At 49.2% G+C, this 17,182-nt stretch overlaps 1 long non-coding RNA gene across 2 annotated transcripts; it reads right to left on the reverse strand.

Annotated features, from left to right (window-relative positions):
• Window positions 1-10,828: 10,828 nt before the first annotated feature.
• LOC128325707 (uncharacterized) lies at window positions 10,829-16,026 on the reverse strand. Of its 2 annotated transcripts, none has more exons than XR_008307569.1 (3): window positions 15,994-16,026; window positions 12,725-12,845; window positions 10,829-11,166 (listed from the first exon to the last, which is right to left on the reverse strand). It is a non-coding gene; the product is annotated as an uncharacterized LOC128325707 (long non-coding RNA). The 2 variants fall into 2 exon arrangements; XR_008307568.1 differs by having other exon boundaries at window positions 15,917-16,019.
• Window positions 16,027-17,182: the final 1,156 nt, after the last annotated feature.

The raw sequence follows: 17,182 nt of genomic DNA on the forward strand, positions 1-17,182 counted from the left end.
CCTCTTCCAGCAAGGAAGTGCAGCAGTGGAGGCACCTTCACAGAGCAGCAGGGGAGAGAGATCCTGGCCTCAGCTAGCTCTCTGCTGCTTCCACCTTCATAGGTGCTCAATTATAAAATCAGGGACTTTTGGAAGTAGATGTATTTATTATTGGGGCAGGGTACGATTGAGTTTAATTCTGCAGCCTGTGGGTGTTTCTGGACCTGGGCTGTCCTTGGAAGCACAGGTGGCGGTGGTGTGCAGAGGTGCTTTTTACCAGCTACAGCTGGTACGCCAGCTGCGACTTTACTTGGAGAAGTCAGGCCTGTCCTCAGTTGCTCATGCTTTGGTAACATCCAGATTGGACTACTGCAATTTGCTCTATGTGGGGCTGCCCTTGAAGATGGTTCAGAAGCTTCAGCTGGTCCAGAATGCTGCTGCAAGGATGCTCATGGGCGCAAGTCACTTCATGAGTGCCATAGCCATCCTGCGGCAGCTGCATTGGTTATCTAGCACTTCCGGGCTAGATTCAAGGTACTGGTCTTGACCTTTAAAGCTCTATACGGCTTGGGACCTGGGTACCTGTCAGACCACATTTGCCCTTCCAGGGCCCTCTGCTCAGCATCTCAGGCCCTGCTCATGGACCTGCCACTAACAAAGATCCGTTTGGAGAGAACTAGAGACAGGGCCTTTTCGGTTGTGGCCCCTTCACTTTGGAATGCCCTCCATGAAAAGCTTCGCCATGCTCCCTCCCTCAGTGTTTTTTTTTTTAACCAATTAAAATGCATCTTTTGATATACTTTAAAAATGTTTTATCTGCTGCTTATATCTGGTAAATTCTTTAGCTGTTAAAGTTCTTAGTTTTTAGCTTTTTATTAATAACTTTTAATTTGAAACTTTGTAAACAAATTGTAATTGTAAATGTTATTTTAGCCTGGTCTTTTAACTTGTTTAACTTTATTTTATTTTACATTGTATCTATTTTATTATGAGCTTCTCCAAGCTGTAGTGTACTGGAGGGGCTGGGTATAAATATTTCAAACAAACAATATAAAAATAATGATCAAAAGTGGGGCTGCAGGACTGGGGTCTGGGTCTTTTAAGTATCTAGCAACACCCCTGGTAGCAAGCACGGATTGTCCTCTTTGCTAAGCAGGAACTGCCCTGATTTGAATTTGGATGGGTGACTACATGTGAATGCTGTCTGCTGTAAGATATTCCTTTTGGGGGGTGGGGCCATAGCTCAGTGGTAGAATATCTGCTTTGCATGCAGGGGGTCCTGGGTTCACTCCCTGACATCTCCAGGTAGGGCTGGGAAAGAACCAGGGCTGCCGCCAATCAGGGTCTGCACCTCACTGCCCCGACACCCCCCCACACACGTCTGACGTCAGATGTAGGGGGCGTTATTTTGCTTCCAAACAGCCACGTGGCCCCATTTGGGAAATAAATCAGCCTGCACTGCCCAATGCAGCACAGTCCTGTTTGGGAGTCAGACGCGGGGGCGTGGCTAGCTTGGCCCCTGCGTCTGATGTCAGATGTGGGGGGCGGGGCCAGGGGACCACGGTGTCCAGACACAGGCTGCCGCCAGCCTCGCTCCACGCCTGAATCCACTCTATGCATCACTTACTTTGGGCAACTTCAAACCCGCAATAAAGCCTCTCAGAAAACCTGCGGTAAAGCCTGCTTTCTGGGGAAGCTCCTGCAACCTTGAAGAAGCCACTGCCAGTCAGTGAAGACAATACTGAGCTAGATGGACCAATGATCTGACTCAGCATAAGGCAGCTTCCTATGTTGCTGTGCTCCAAATGCCTCTGTTGCCCAGGGACATCCCTCTGTCTGAGGACTCTTTATCTTAATGCATCTATGGACTGCCCCTTGCCCCTCAGATCCTCACATATGATCCATGGAACTCCACCTCATTTATGTCATATATTTTCAAAGCTCTAGTAAAAATTAGAGGGGGGAAACCAGGAGGGTTATTTTCAAGATCATTATTCTGACTCAGCCGGAAGCAAATCAAATTCAGTGCCACAATCTAAGGCATTGCTGGGTACTTGAAAGATCCAGGACCTGGGCCTTTGGCACCCATTGGGAAATTGAACACAGCCATTTCCCACATGAATAATAACACATGTTTATAAAAGTCTCTCACGTTATAATGCAGGCAGCACCTATAATGGAGGCAGCACCTGGCTACCTATGAAGATGGAAGCAGCAGAGAGCTGCTAGGTGAGGCCAGAAGCTTTCTCCCCTGCTCTGGGCAGGTGCCTCCACTGTGGCACTGCCTTGCTGGAAGTGGTCATGGAGGAGGGAGGCGGCTGAGGAGATTCGGGGCCCTGAGAATTTCACTGGGGGCAGTGTGGTAAGTGGTTAGAGTGCTGGACTACAACCGAGGAGACCCAGTCACTTCTCTCTCAGCCTAACCTACTTCACAGAGTTGTTGTGAAAGAGAAGCTCAAGTATGTAGTACACCGCTCTGGGCTCCTTGGAGGAAGAGTGGGATATAAATATAATAATAATAATAATAATAATAATAATAATGGCACCCTTGCAGCAAAAAATTCCTACAGACCACCTGGACCTACCACATGGGTCCCCATGGGGTCCATGGACCCCAGGTTAAGATCCCCTGCTCTATCTTGCCCAGGTAAATGACCACCCCTGTTTTTGCCATCGGGGCATGCCTCCTTAACTTGTTGTCACATTGCTAGAGCTGCTATTCTTCAAGGTTTGGTTCCCTCCCTAAGTTCTTTAGAATGCCACATCTCTGAGGATGCAGAGGGTGAATGGATGCATCTTATTTCTAATGCTCATGCGTATATATATTAGCCTCCCAGGCTAGCTGGGCAAAGAGGCACCTTTTAAAGTGTTGGCTCTCTTAGAGGTGAAGGTAAAGTTGTGCCGTCGAGTCAGTGTCGACTCCTGGCACCCACAGAGCCCTGTGGTTTTCTTTGGTAGAATACAGGAGGGGGTTACCATTGCCTTCTCCCGTGCAGTGTGAGATGATGCCTTTCAGCATCTTAGGAACATAGGAACATAGGAACATAGGAAGCTGCCATATACTGAGTCAGACCATAGGTCCATCTCGCTCAGTATTGTCTACACAGACTGGCAGCGGCTTCTTCCTATATTGCTGCTGCCCAATACAGCGGGGATTCAGACCGGCAACCTTCTGCTTGTTAGTCAAGCATTTCCCCGCTGCGCCACTTGAGGTGACAGGGCTTGGGTAGCAAGCATGATTTTTCTCCTTCCCCAGAAAGCAGGGTCCACCCTGGCTTCCATTTGAATGGGAGACTACATGTGTGAGCACTGTAAGATATTCTCCTTAGGGGATGAGGCCGCTCTGGGAAGATCACCTGCTTGCCTACATGCAAAAGGTTCAAAGTTCCCTCCCTGGCATCTCCAAGATAGGGCTGAGAGAGAATCCTGCCTGCAATCTTAGAGAAGCTGCAGCCAATCTGCGTAGACAATACTGAGCTAGATGGACCAATGGTCTGACTCGGTATAAGGCAGCTTCCTATATACATTGCAGAGAAACCTGGTGAATTATATGCTTAGATGCCATTTGCAGTTGATGCACTGTCATATACATGGGGTAGTGGTTAGTAAGCACCTGCTTGCTTGCATGCAGAAGGTTCCAATCCAAATTCCTCCCTGGCATCTCCAGGTAGGGCTGAGAGTGTCTTCTGCCTGCAACCTTGGAGAGTCACTGCCAGTCTGTGTAGAGACAATACTGAGCTAGCTGCACCAATGGTCTGACGGCTTTTTATGTTCCGATAAGGCGGCTTTTTATGTTCCTTCCTGTGTTCCTAAAGCCTGCTGTCTGGCACACTTGCAGCTATTCAAGTGTATTTAGAACTGTTGCTCACCTGTTGCAGAACAATTCTGTCTTTCTAGTTTGCACCCTTGAGCAAAAGAACACACACTGTCTTGGCAGCTTTTGACTCGGTGCAGGACATGCTATTGCAGATTTAATGAGTACACCATACGCAGCAGCCAGCAAAGAGCCTTCCACATTGTATAATAACAGGGTGGGGTGGGGAAACACAGGCTACAGCCCTTGCCAAGCAAATTGGGGCCATTAGGTTACAAGCATGTCCTTTCTTTCACCTGTGAAATGCTGGAGGGTATATTATTCTGTTTGGGCTTGGGGTTGGGTTTTGAAGCTGTTCCTCTCCTTTGCCCTGAACGGGGATTCTGTGTGTTCAGTGAAGGTGTTGGCATACAAATTGAGAGAGACAGCATTGGGTCTCATGGACAAATCCAAGGCTGAAAGGGTCCACCATGTGAAGCATGCAAGTTTCTGCTCTCCTTGTGAGGTCCTGCAGGGTTCCTATGTCCTCTGTGTATATCAGAGACTGTTGGGTGATGTTACATGCCAGGCCAAATTGGGTGGGTGGGTGGGGGCAGCAGGGTCATTTGGCTTGGGCCTCGAGCTCAAAGTGGGCCTCAAATTTAGACACGTTAATTTTTTAGCATTTGGTAAATTTCACAACTGGTTTTTATGCACACTCCTATCGGGACTCTTGTCCTATAGAGCTAGGGGATAAGAGCATTTGAATGGTCTCGCCATACTTCGTATCATTTGCTCAAATGCTAGATTTCCCCTCATAATTAGTGCATTTGCACAGAAAGAGGCGAGAAAAGCATTTGTTAAATTTTCAAAATTCAAATTATATCTTTTTTTGGGTGGGGGGTGCCATTGTGTTTTCATGTGGTGTCATTTTCCCCCCTTTTCACTTTTTCAATTATGGCTAAAGGCCTCAAAAGCTGGAAGTGGCCTGGGCCTCTCTGGACCTCTGGGAGGGCCTTGTTAGATGCCATCACAAGGCAAATGGCACACTGAGTCTCACGGGCAGGGGCTGCCCAAGGCATTGCAGTGCCGGAAGGCACCAAATGCTGCCTTGGCCCATGCCCCTAGTGGAGACCAGCCTCCTTTCAGAACTGACCCTGGCAAGCTTTGAAAGCGAAGGGGAAGCAGGAAGGAGGAAGGTTGCCAGCAGCCTCCTCTCCTCTCCTCGTGCTTCTTGCAGGCTTTCCAAGGAGTGTGTGAAGAGTCGCCAAGCTTGCAAGGGTCAGAGAGCTGCTCAAGATAGCAGGGCAGGGGCAGGGGCGGAGCCATCACTGGGTGAGCAGGTTCAAAGAACTCGGGCCACCGCCCCCAGGGGCTGCGCCTTGCAGCCCCAGAAACACACTCCGCGTCTGATGTCAGATGTGGGGGACGTTATTTCACTCCCAATCAGGGCCTCACGGCCCTATTCAGGACCGAAATCAGCCCACACTGCATTGACAGTGCGGCTGGAGTGACTCTTAGGCAGGAGAGCCACTCCTGGCCTCGCTGCCAACGCAGCAGGACTGATCTCCCTTCCAAATGGGGCTGCGTGGTCCCATTTGGGAGGGAGACCACGCCCCAGCATCTAACATCAGATGTGGGGGCATGGCTAGTCGCCCCCTGTATCTGACATCAGACGGCGGGGGGGGGGTGAGGCAAGGGGGCTATGGCGGCGGCAGAACACGGGTCGCCGCCAGCCTCCCTCCGTGCCTGTGCAGAGGCATCTTGCCACCCTTCTGGTGCTCTAATATGAGCCCCTGGTGGTGCAGTGGTAAAACTGCCGCCCTGTAACCAGAAGGTTACAAGTTCGATCCTGACCAGGGGCTCAAGGTTGACTCAGCCTTCCATCCTTCCGAGGTCGGTAAAATGAGTACCCAGAATGTTGGGGGCAATATGCTAAAATCATTGTAAACCGCTTAGAGAGCTCCGGCTATAGAGCAGTATATAAATGTAAGTGCTCTTGCTCTTGCTCTTGCTAATAATCTGCTGCTTGAGTCAACGGCCTCACCTGGCCTCATGAAAGGACCACCCTGCTCTAGGGTTTCAGACAGGGTTTCTTAGCCCTTCCTGGAGATGGCAGGAATTGAACCCAGGCTGTTCTACATGCAAACAGGGGAAATGTAACTCAGTTAGCAGGGGAAATGTAATGAGTAATAACAATGTACCTTCCTAGAACACCTGATGTTGCACCAGTGATTATAGCTTTGTTCAGACATTCCGTTGCATGTGTGTGCAGGTGTCTGTACATATGTACTGCTCTTGTGTGAATGACTTTCACACAAAACTTTTGTGTAATGAATTCATTTTAAAATGCTGTCTGGGTAACAGACCCCCTCAAGTGCAGGGTACTGACAGAAAGCTGATCATAATAGGGTAGTTCACACGATCGACATTAGGAGAGGAGAAGCATTAGATAAAAACAAGGTTAAAAGTCGGGTGCTTGATTTCTGTCAAACCCTAATGGGGTAGGATGGCCATGCCCTGCAAAGATTCCACCCCCAGCTTCTGAATGAGGTAGGTGGGAGAATTGTCCTAGTAGGACAGCCTTACTGTGCTGGGCTGACTGATGATCAAGACTGGTGAAAACAACGACTGAGGGGAGACATGATAAGAGGTCTATGAAACCATGCATATTGTGAAGAAAATGGATAGAGAGAAATGTTTCTCCTTCTCGCATAACACTAGAACCAGGGGTCATCCCATTAAACTAACTGACTGCCAAGAAATTTAGGACCTCTGACCGACAAAAGGAAGTACTTTTTCACACAGCACATCATCAACTCTTGGAATTCTCTGTCACAAGATGTAGTAACAACCTGGATGGCTTTAAGTGTTGCAGTTCCAGTGCATAGACCTTTTGCACCAACTATCCTAATGACCAATAGAGGCACTGAGAGTAGAGATAGTGGGCAAGGGTCTTCCTAGCTGTTCTACCTGTCTCTACTCTATGACCCCTGATATGACTTCATGGTATTTTCTGTGGAGAGTCAGATTCTCTTCCTTTCCTCTAAGAGAGCAAATTGAAGCATCTCTTTATCTCCCTACCTATTCATTATGTAGTTCTTTAGATTAAGGATTAGGTCTTTCCTATCCAAAGTGTACTTCACCAATAAATCTACTTAGTATTTTATTCTGCAAGAATCTCCATGTGTCTTCTCTAAATAGCTGCAACGAAACTCTGCAAACTGCTCTGTAACTGGAGTGGGTAGTTCTTTAGTGCTCTGCTAATTAAGTGGGGGATACAAATGACAACCCCACACCCAGCATTAAGAGGGGTTTGGAAAAATGCATGGAGGAGAGGTCTATCAATGGCTACTAGTCTGACGGCTATACACCACCTCCAGCCTCAGAGGCAAGATGCCTCTAAATACTAGTTGCAGGGGAGTAGCAGCAGGAGAGAGGGCATTCCCTCCTTTCTTCCCTGTGGGCTTCCAGCGGCATCTGTTGGGCCACTGTGTGAAGCAGGATGCTGGGCCTGATCCTGCAGGGCTGTTCTTATGTTCTCCCTGTCTCCGACCCTGTTTTTATCTAAAATGTGATCGTTAGATATCCTAGACAAAACCAGGGCTATTCCTAGCCCCCAAATTAGAGTAGGAGTACGAGGCTTCTAGAGTAGAAGAGGTGAGCCAGCATGGTGTAGTGGTTAGAGTGCTGCACTAGGACCGGGGAGACCCGAGTTCAAATCCCCATTCAGCCATGAAACTAGCTGGGTGACTCTGGGCCAGTCACTTCTCTCTCAGCCTAACCTACTTCACAGGGTTGTTGTGAGGAGAAACCAAAGTATGTAGTACACTGCTCTGGGCTCCTTGGAGGAAGAGTGGGATATTAAATGTTAAAAAATAAATAAATGTTGATCTTGTGAATTGCCCTAATGTGTGAATAACTGTATGTGCATTTAGACTGGTAAGTGTGTGTACACTGTCCACAGATTGTACAGTTGTTGAATATAATGTGCGAACAGACTCTGGCTTCTCAGAGGCTGTGGCTGAGGCCCTTCTCCCCTTTTAATGCCGAGAGTTAATTCCCTGTTGTGAATCCTAATATTAAATTAATGTCGAAGGTCAAAGCTTTGGCCGGCTTCTCAAGGGGATGGATGTTGATCTTCCTAGTGCGGAAATGCTGGTGTTGACTACATGCTGTCTCCACAGGGTGCCTGAAGCATGCTTTGTCTATAGATTTTCTTTGTTTCTCCCTTTGTTGAATGTGATCTTGTCTCTGTCCTTGGTTGCTGTTGGTATCTGTGGGATGGCCTGGGGCAGGGGGGAGATATTTTGGCTTGGGACATGGGAATAAGAAGCCCTGGGGATCGTCAGGAATTTAATCGTGGAGGATTTAAAGGAGCGGTGTAAGCAGCACCAAGTGAACGATGAGGACACTGAGCCCGCCTGAACAATCTCTAGCGCTTGGTTCTGAGCTTGTTACGAGCATCAATTCAAAGAGCAACTCTGCTCATAAATAGGGTAATGGAGGGGAGTTTCAGTCATGATTTGGCCATCTTCTTTTGTGAGGTGGATTCCAGATCATAATTCTGGCCGACAACTTGATATTCCTTAAGTGGCGGATTAATTGTTCTCCTCCTGGATGAATGGAGCAACTATGGGTCCGGTTAGAAGCACTGTGGAACGCATCTCACAGGCTGGAGGTGACATCACATTTCCCCTCCTTCTGTCCTGCCCCCTCCAGAGGGGTCTCTGCAGAGTGGGAGCATGGTTGGGAGCAGCCTGGGGGCAAAATCCAAAGCACACCAGTCCCCCTTTGCTCATCCCCTTTGCTTGAAGCTCACGCCTGCCCCTTCACTTGCCACTTGCCCCCCTCCTGCTCATCGCCTGTCCACTCACCCCAGCTGCCAGTGAGAGCAGGTCTGCTTAAAGGGGCTGCTGTGGCTGCGCTGGCACAGAGTTGGGGCCAGTGTGGCCCAGAGGTGGCATCATGGTAATGGGGGCCCCACGAATATGGGGATGAGCACCCTAGGGGGGCGGGGGAGGCAGCATGCGCAGCCCTCCTGGGCACCCAAGAGCACCTGTGGCCCAGGGCCACTGCAAGCCCTCACTCAGTGGTGCCACACTCACTGGGTCTCTGCAAAGAAAGGGCAGTTTGGGAAGCAGCTGTGGTGGGAGGGAAAGAGGACAATTTCGAGAGCCTGGAATGAACCAGCCAGGCAGAAAGTGGAGCTATCTTAGGATACAGATTCTCTGGAAACGGATGCAACCTGATGCTGGCCTTTAAGAATAATCTGCTACAGGGCTACTCAACTTTGCTCCCCCAGATGTAGTTGGACTACAGTTCCCATTATCCCCTGCCACATGCTACAGGGGTACTCAACTTTGTATCCCCAGATGTAGTTGGACTAAAGTAAAGTGTACTGTTGAGTCAGTTTCGACTCCTGGCAACCCAAGAGCCCTGTGGTTGTCTTTGGTAGAATACAGGAGGCGTGTACCATTGCCGTCTCCCGCACAGTATGAGATGATGCCTTTCAGTATCTTCCTATATCGCTGCTGCCCAATATAAGTGTTTCCAATAGTCTGGGAAACATACCAGCAGGGATTCGAACTGGCAGCCTCTAGCTTGCTAGTCAAGATATTTCCCCGTGCACCATTAAGTGGCTACAGTTCCCAATATCCCCTGCAACATGCTACAGGGGTACTCAACTTTGCGACTCCAGATGTAGTTGGACTACAGTTCCCATTATCCCCTGTCAGAATGGGCATGGCTGGGATGATGGGAGTTGTGTAGTCCAACAACATCTGGAGACTGAAAGCTGAGAACTCTTGTAGTACAGCCTTTTTAAAGGCTCTGCTGTTGTTGGTGGACTGTAACTCCCATCAACCCCCACCACTATGGTCTTTGTGGTGGGGGGTGATGGGAGTTGTAGTCCAACATTGGGGGACCCAAGGTTCAGAACCCCTGCTCTACTAACTTCAAATCTACCTAGTGCTCAACCTGTATCTTTGTGTAAATAAACAAGATATTGTTTAGACATCAAAAGTCTGCAGAAATCTCTGCTCCAGGGCAAACCAGAATTCAAGGCATGCTGCAGCTCCCTGCAACTTCTTACCACTCAGAGAAGTGGAGCAACTGAGGCAGCACAACAATATATTCTGTAAGACTGGGGAAATGTCCATCATTTTTCCACACTGGAGTACCGTAGAAACCCCCCTGGGAGGCTGAAACAGATGTCTGAGAGACTGATTTCAATAAAGGTCTCTCCGCTTGGTGTTTTCAAAAGTGGTTTCTGCTTCTCCCAAGCATCAGTCCTTTGATTAGTGATTTCCTGAATTAGTTCCCTCCTGACCTAATTCAGGAAACAACTAATTAAAGGGCCCGTAGCTGGGAGAAACAGGACGGAGCTGCTTGACAACACAGTAAACTAGTAGACCTGTGATGATTGAAGGCTGCAATCCTGAACATGCTTTCTAGGCTGTCCAGTGGACTGTGGCACAGCAAGGGGAGATGGGCCCATGCTCATGTAGTGTATGCTTTCCCCATGGTCATGTAGGTTATGCTTTCCCCATGGTGCCCACCCCCATAATAACTCTCCTCACCCCTCTCAGCTGGCTGGCCAGCCACCCTGCACCCCTGCCGTAAATGCTGCCATCAGCGCTGTTCTCCCCCGGCACTTCCGCCACCATTGCTCGCCAGCTCTCAGGCCCATTTTCCTTCCAGCGGGGCTGCTGGGAAGGAGGGTGCACATGTGCCCTGTGTCTCCATCAGGGTGCATGCGTGGCCGTATTCCCAGTGGATCTGGGATCTGGTGGGTGGCGGCGGGAGTGTTAGGGGGAGTGGAGTAAGAGGTGGCTCCCAGACACAGTGGGTGACTCCTGGAAGCTGGGCAACGCGGATTCTTTTAACCGCCCAATTGTAGCTCTGCCCTTGACTCAGTCCTGCTGGACCAAAGGGACTGGCTTTAGAGCGCTGCAGGAATGTTATGGGGAATGCCAGTGTAATCACTGGCCTCTTTTTCGCTCAAAGGTATCCAAAGCACTGCAGAGCATAATGCACAAATAACAACACTTGCAATTTCACAGGGCAATAATATTTAGAAGGCAGTTAAAACCTCACAGAAGGACTGAAGCCTGAATACACAGGACATCAAACAGTAGAACACTTCATTCTTTTTTTGTGGGGGAGCCGATACGAGACCCCCACAGACTTCATTTGCCAGTGAAAGTTGGTGAGGGACGGGGGGGGGGGGCTTCCATGAGGCGAGGCGAGACGGTTGTTTCAGGCAGCAGATGATTGGGGCGCCAGCAGGATGGCAAGATGCTCCCCACCGTCCCCATCGGCGCAGCTCTTTGAACCAATCCAAGCCTTGCACACTTTGCAGGGAGAGCCTCTCCTCACACTCCGTGCCAGGTCTGCAAAAATCATGGAGAGGAGAGGAGGCTGCTGGCAACTTCGCCACCTCCCTGCTCTCCGTGCCACTTTCAAAGCTTGCAAGCATCAGTTTTGGAAGGGGGCTGCCCCCCCCCCACACACACCAGAAGTGGGGTACAATAGCATTTGGCACCTTACCTCAGGTGCCACAACACTTTGGGCTACTACTCCTAGGAAGGGAAGTTGCCAGGCTAATCTACCCTGGGGAGTGGATGTCATTAAGCCAGTGCCAGGAAAGAGATGGCACTGAGCCTCTTCATTCTCACTAGCGATATCTGGAATAAAACCAGGGACGCTCCAGAAGACCTCAGGGGATATGAAAGAACATTACAACTTTTAATTTAATAGTGGACCTATTTACAGCTTGTCCTTACCTTTTGGAACAGAGGAAGCATCTCGTCTAACTGCTCAGTCCTAGGCATACTGACTCAGAAGTAAGTCTCACTGAGTTCTGTGAGGCTTACTTCCAGGTAAATGTGCATAGGCTACCAGCTGATTACATAAATAGCTGTGCTGGCCTCATCCAGTGCTGGGGAAATGGTGCTTCTTCAGACTGAAGGGAAACAAGGTAGGCCTCTACGACATTTCCCGATCATTTGGAGTCACTCCTCCCGCTGAAAAACACTTCCAGGGGCCTTGGTGGGGAGGGCATGCGTGTAAATACACGTGGATTCAAAGGGCAAGACCACGGCTTCCCTCCGGTCCCCTCAAAACCACTTATCCAGATAGTAAACACGGCTGGGTGTATTCTGGGTTGCAGTATAATAAGTATAGCCAGATCTGTTGTGAAACTAAACAGCCTGAGAAACAAATTGTTACGGTCAGTTTGCTTCTGAAGCCAGTGCCTGATACATTACTGCAGAGTAAACAAATACTGAGCAGGCAAATGACAGAAGGTGGGGAAAAACCATCAGCAGCATCTGGGGAACAGCGCGATGCACAGCATAGCTCAGGACATGATTCTTGGCATTGAACACAGGAACAGAGGAAGCCGCCTTATACTGAGTCAGACCATTGGTCCACCTAGCCTAGTACTGTCTGTGCTGAGTGGCAGCCACTCTCCAGGGTTTCAGGCAGGAGTCTTTCCCTGGAGATGCTGGGGACTGAACCTGGGACCTTCGGCATGCAAAGCCACTGAGCTGCAGCTCCACTCCCAAAGGTGGCACATACAGGCCTCCCATCCAGGCATGGATCACACCAAGATCTGCTTAGCTTCTGCAAGCTGGCTGTATCGTGTGCCCTTAGACCATGCTCTGGGTCCATCTAGTTCGATCAGGCCTGCTCAACTTAGGCCCCCCCCCAGCTGTTTTTGGACTACAGCTCCCATAATTTGCAGCCACAGTGGCTAGTAGCCAGGGATTATGGGAGTTGTAGGCCAACATCTACAAGAGGGCCAAAGTTGAGCAGGCCTGGCAGTGGCTCTCCAAGGTTTCCAGCGGGCGTCTTTCACAGTCCTACCCAGAAGCTTTAAAGACAGGGCTTCTACCCCGAATCTCCTTTGGAAGAGTGTGTGTGCGTTCACACATCAACCAAACTTACCCCGAAGTCCCTTCGAGATGCTTGGACCCACTCCACACACAAATCGGACTTTGTCTTGCGAATTCTAGCTTATCTCGAGGTATTTCGGGGTTTTTAAAATGCTGGTTTTAAGCGACTTTTTCTGAAAACGCCAGAACAAATAGGGAGAGTCACTGGTGTAGAATCATTCGCATGATAAGAAGGATACTCTATTTAGAAATGCAGATGTAGCTCTTTAGTAATCTCTCCCCCCAGCCCTGCCATTGGCTAGAAGGAAAACACAAAGGGATGCCATGTGAACGTGCACCAAAATAAAAGCTGAGAGCAGAGGGGAGGGGCTGCTTCCCTCAATGCTGCGAGTGTAATTCGGAGTGGCTTCGCAACGTTTACCCTGCAGCGTGAAGCCATGTGCAAATAACTCCCTGGAGATGCTGCCAGGGATTGAACCCGGGACCTTCTACATTGCAAAGTGTAGGCCACTGAGCCACAGCCTTACTCTTATGAGGACAGGAATCGAAGTCTCCCTATTTTCCTGTGAAATGTGGAAAGTTATGCTACGCATCACACAGTATCTCATGGCTGTCTGGGTGCATTGCTAGTATCAGACACTTATATCTCCATTGCTGTCACAACCGGCAAGATCACATCTCCCTCGCTGTTTCCAGTGACGAAGCTCCACTTAGATGCTTGTCAGTGGTAAGAAGAATGGAGGAATGAACAATGGTTGCTTGCAGATTTGGGGGGCGCATTGAATCCAGCATTGCAAAATGTGGACAGTTCCTCACAAACACAACTTCCATGGGGAATTGTGGGTAGAGAGAACGCTGCCAGCTAACTGGGGGAAGAAACCAACACGACTCGCTCTCATACTTTTAACAGCATCGTAAAAAGCAGAAATCAGCAGGCGAAGTTTTTCACAGCATGGAAATAAGTACGATCACTTGCTACTGTCTGAGCATCAAGCCCTTGATACTGGCACTGCTGTATAGTGGCCAATCGAAAGGCTGAATTGTGTGGGGGGAGAAGTCAGGGGTTAAGCTTCTCCTTCTCCATTCAAATGCCCTCCTCAAAGCTGTTCTTGCTGCAAAGGTGGAAAAAGACAGGTGCCCTCTTCATGGCTAATCCCGGGCATGCATGCAACTCCATCTGGAAAACAGCAGAGGGGAAAGGACTAACCTCCCCTGCTTTAGTCTGTGAGCCAGGCCCATACCTTTTGGCTACCAGTGCCATCTCAAAAGATGAATGCTCATTGTGGTTTTTGGCAATATCTACTCCCCTGCACCACCTTGGTGCAGCACGGAAATGCTTGACTAAGAAGCAGAAGGCTGCCGGTTCAAATCCCTGCTGGTTTGTTTCCCAGACTATGGGAAACATCTATATCGGCAGCCGCAATATAGGAAAATGCTGAAAGGCATCATCTCATACTGTGCAGGAGAAGGCAATGGTAAACCCCTCCTGTATTCTACCAAAGAAAACCACAGGGCTCTGTGGGTGCCAGGAGCTGAAATTGACTTGACAGCACACTTTACTTTACTACTGCCCTGCAGTTGAAAAATCGGTGATAGCATAGTTGCACTTACAGCTTTCTCTGTGTCAGCATCCCTTCTTTATCCCTACCTCCAAATGTTTAGAGTAAAATTGCAGTCATTTTTGCACAGGGGGAAAGGGTAGGGTAGGGCCAGGGTAACAATGAACAACCTGTTGTGCTCTCTCCATGGGCTAATATTTGGAGGACATTCCTGCCAATTTCCATTTCCATTCCTCTGACAACACTGGTAACATGTTTTTATGTTTTAAAAAATTGTTGTAAATAGTATTGGCCTGATGATCAGGAGAATAAAAGCATGATAACCCACTGAAAGCATCGGAAAACTGCCACCTATTTTCCATCTCAAGGGGTATAGACCTTAGGGGTGTGCATGAACTGCGCGGTTCAAAGTGAGGTGTGAGCATCTTTTGGGAGCAGCGCATGAGAGCTTTAAGAAAGAGGAGAGCAGGTCCTTCCCTGCTCTCTGCCGCCCCATGCAGCTTCCTGCGGGGGGGGGGCACTCAGCCCAAGTATCCCCATGCAGTGCCTGCATGCACATGCTGACCACACGAATGGTGCCCATGCATGTGCAGATGCATGTGCAGAACCGCCCAGAGATGAAAGTTTGGGGCAGTATACAAATTTGATAAATAAATAAATAAATGTGCACACTGACGCCTTGCGGGGCTTCTAAGGACATGTGCCGGTAAGGACCTGCTCTCCTTATTTTTCAAATCACACTTCATGCACACCCCTAGTAGGCCTTGTCCAAAATCACAATGAGCATTCATCCTTCCAGATGGCACTAGCATCCCCAGCCGGTTCACTTCAAGCTGCACTGTGGCCCTGATACAATCCACCCTGCCCCCCACCCCACCCCCGGCTGCTATTTAAAATGGCAGGAGATCCTATTCAGGGATCCACCCCATATCCTATCTGGAGCCTGGCCCCACTGAGGGGGTACATTGGATAGATTATTGTGGAGTGAACAGTAGAGGGCACTGTTGGTCTGCATTAGGCACACTGACATGGAATCCAATCTGGTATATAGCATCAGTTCACACACTGCCTGTTTGCGGAGCCCTGGGATTTCATGGAAATCCAGCTTCTTCCCTTAAAAGGGAAACATGCAAATATTGGCCGACTCTTGGCTTGTTGTTGTTTCTGTCCTTCAGCGCCATGAAGCTGCCCCCACCCTGCCCCGCCACTTCTGCAGCCTCTGATATGAAAAGCCATGTCACATGTGAGTCAAGCGCAGAGTGGGGGAGACACCCTGTGGCCTGACCATAGACATGCAAGTGGGGTTTGTGTATGCACTGACTGCCCTGCCATCTCCCCCTCCCAGACAAACCAAACCAAACCGAGTCATGTTAATGAGAAAGATGTTGGACGGGACATTTAGGAGAGACATGCTTTTTGGTTTGCAAAAGAACAAAGACTTTGCAATCTCTTTAGGAACAAAAACACTGATCCTAAGCAAAACCAGCGGCAACTGGTAATATCCCTGGCTGAACTGCATTCAGCCAGGAGGCAGGTAGGCAACTGGGACCCATTTGGCTCACCCTATTGCCTAGCACTAGTCCTTCTCTGGGCTTGTTTGGCCTCCAGGACATGCAAGGTTTCTGCCTTGAGGCCAGCAGCCCCTCTCAGCATGGGCTGCAGCTGCCCTTCTCTTCCCTTCTTACCTGTGACTGTCGCAATAAGCAGATTTTTACAAAGCCCCGGCAAGACACCAATGTACTCCTCTTTGAAAGAAACTGACCTTGGGAAGACAGCTCTGAGCTCCCTGCTGCTCAGGAAAGAGAGGGAAGAAAACAATATCTTTCTGAATTTACACATCCAGCTGGAGGACGTTAAATATTTATTTTGGGCCTTGGAGGATGCCAACATGTTTCCTCATTGCAGCAATCATTAGTAGTGCTGTGCAGTGCAGGAGTATCGCAAACAGAACCACAGCGCTCAGTGAATTCATAAATGCGCTTCATTTCAGAGCCGGCATCGGCACAACTGCCGAGTCAGCAGCAAAACTCCCGCGGAGCAAAGTGGAGCAGGATGAGCGTCTGTGCCACTCGGATCATCTCACTCTCCTTGCTTCATATGCATTGCAGTCCCTGGATGACGTGCATTTTGGAGGGTTTTTTCCCCCCAGGCATAGGAAGCTGCCCTATACCGAGTCAGACCATGGGGCCATCTAGCTCAGGATTGTCCTCACCGGGGGTGGGCAAACCCGAACCCTAAGCCGTTCTTGTCGAACTACAACTCCCATCATCTCCAGCCACAATTTATCGTGCTGATGGGAGTTGTAATTCAACAACAGCTGCAGGGCCAAGTTTGCCCAGCCCCCTGGTCTATACAGACTGGCAGTGACTTTCCTAGGTTTCAGGCAGGAGTCTCTCCCAGTCTCACTAGGTGCTGTATTACAATTTTGGAGACTTTAATAAGTGTACGTAATTATTCTTGTGGGGATAAGATTGAGTTTAATTATAAGGGGTATGTGGGCCTGGGCCCTAGATCTTTTAAAGTACCTAGCAATGCCTTAGATTGCTGCACTGAATTTAATTTGCCTCCTGTTGCGTGAGAATAATGTTTTCAAAAATAACCATCGTGTGTACTCCCCCCCTCCACGATGTTTATTGAGGCCTTGAAAATATATGATATAAATGAGATGGAACATAGGAAGCTTCCATATACCGAGTCAGACCATTGGTCTATCTAGCTCAGTATTGTCTTCACAGACTGGCAGAGGCTTCTCCAAGGTTGCAGGCAGGAATCTCTCTCGGCCCTATCTTGGAGAAGCCAGGGAGGGAACTTGAAACTTTCAGCTCTTCCCAGAGTGGCTCCATCCCCTGAGGGGAATATCTTACAGAAGACACATTTATAGTCTCCCATTCATATGCAACCAGGGCAGACCCTGCTTAGCTAAGGGGACAAGTCATGCTTTCTACCACAAG

The sequence above is a fragment of the Hemicordylus capensis genome, chromosome 5, assembly GCF_027244095.1.
Source record: "Hemicordylus capensis ecotype Gifberg chromosome 5, rHemCap1.1.pri, whole genome shotgun sequence".
Lineage (NCBI taxonomy): Eukaryota > Metazoa > Chordata > Lepidosauria > Squamata > Cordylidae > Hemicordylus > Hemicordylus capensis.